Here is a 1,452-nt window from a genome sequence, read left to right as displayed (position 1 = left end):
TGGTCTGTCACAGACTGTGCACACAAAAAGGTCCTTGTCATTCACCTTCTCAGTCTTCACCTTTTTCCTTAAATGTCTCTTGAGCCCTGCTTGCATCATCCTATATATATATATATATATATATATATATATATATATATATACACACAATATAAATGGGAGTGTATGTAGTTATGTATGAGTGTTTAGCGCATGCGTCCTCAAGAAAGCGAATTTGGTTTTTGAAATCTGTGTTCCAAATGGAAAGTTGTCCGTAAATATTAATAGAAAGAAATATAATTTGCAATAAGAAATAACTTAACTTTTAAATCGACAAATCTCCCCTCTCTTTCTCTCTCGCTCTCTCTCTCTCTCTTCTCTATATTTGTATTATCTCTCACGCAGTGCTTTCATTTTGTGTAAAACTTCGTCTTGCAATGTTTACCTTCATTTTATGACTCAATTATCATGAACAAATCCTATTTTCTGACTGGAAAAAATGATCAAGCTTTAAACCTCTGTAACATTTTTCTAATTTTTTTTATCGAATAAATGAATCTCAAAATTAGATTCAGCGTGAAAAAGTACATCAATATACCAAATTTGAAAATTTTCACATGATTTTAAAATTTCAATATCTGTGACAGCAACAGAAAACATGATTGGCTTTTGTAACATTCGAAGTAATCTTCATCTCTGTCATCGAATAACAAGATTCTGGATTAGCATTGAATTCTTTTTTTCCGTTAATATATTTGTTTTAGTATTTAAATTCAAGAAGACTATATTTATATATTTATACATGTGGGTGTGTGTGCATGTGTGTGTGTGTTGTTAGAAGCTTGCTTTCCAACCACATAGTTCCGAGTTCAGGGCCACTGCGTGGCACTTTGGGCGAGTATTTTCTAGTATAGTTTTGGGCCATCCAAAGCCTTGTGAGGGTATTTGGTAGGCATAAACTGAAAGTAGCTTGTCGTATGCGCCCGCGCGCGTGTGTATGCACGCGAATATGTCTGTATCGGTCTGATTATTGTCTAAGAAACTTATTTCTGAACCATTCAAAAGTGATGGGATTGTTTTAAATATTAAAGTACCGTAGTTTTCACCTCTAAGTTGTTTGGGACACATATCCAGAATCCTTACTAATTTCTTTGATATACAAAGCTATTTATTTAGCAAACTTTTGGTGTCACAAAATGTGATATACTTGCTTGCTCCAGCTGTTGTCACGCCACTAGCGATGGCACTTAACTACCGATTGTTTATCGACCACGATTCCCATATTTGTTGTTTCCTCGAAAATGTGTTAATTTTAGAATTTATCTTGGGTGGTTCGTTTATTTCCAGTTACTTTCTATTTTTTATTGCTGTTGTCGTTGTTCTTCTTTGATATAGTGTCATAATAATAGGGACAAAATCCAAAATTACAGGTAAAAACTTGGTTCATGAAACTTGGTTCTTTTCCATATATAT

Source organism: Octopus bimaculoides, chromosome 17 (genome assembly GCF_001194135.2).
Source record: "Octopus bimaculoides isolate UCB-OBI-ISO-001 chromosome 17, ASM119413v2, whole genome shotgun sequence".
Lineage (NCBI taxonomy): Eukaryota > Metazoa > Mollusca > Cephalopoda > Octopoda > Octopodidae > Octopus > Octopus bimaculoides.
Note: the sequence above shows the minus strand (reverse complement) of the source record.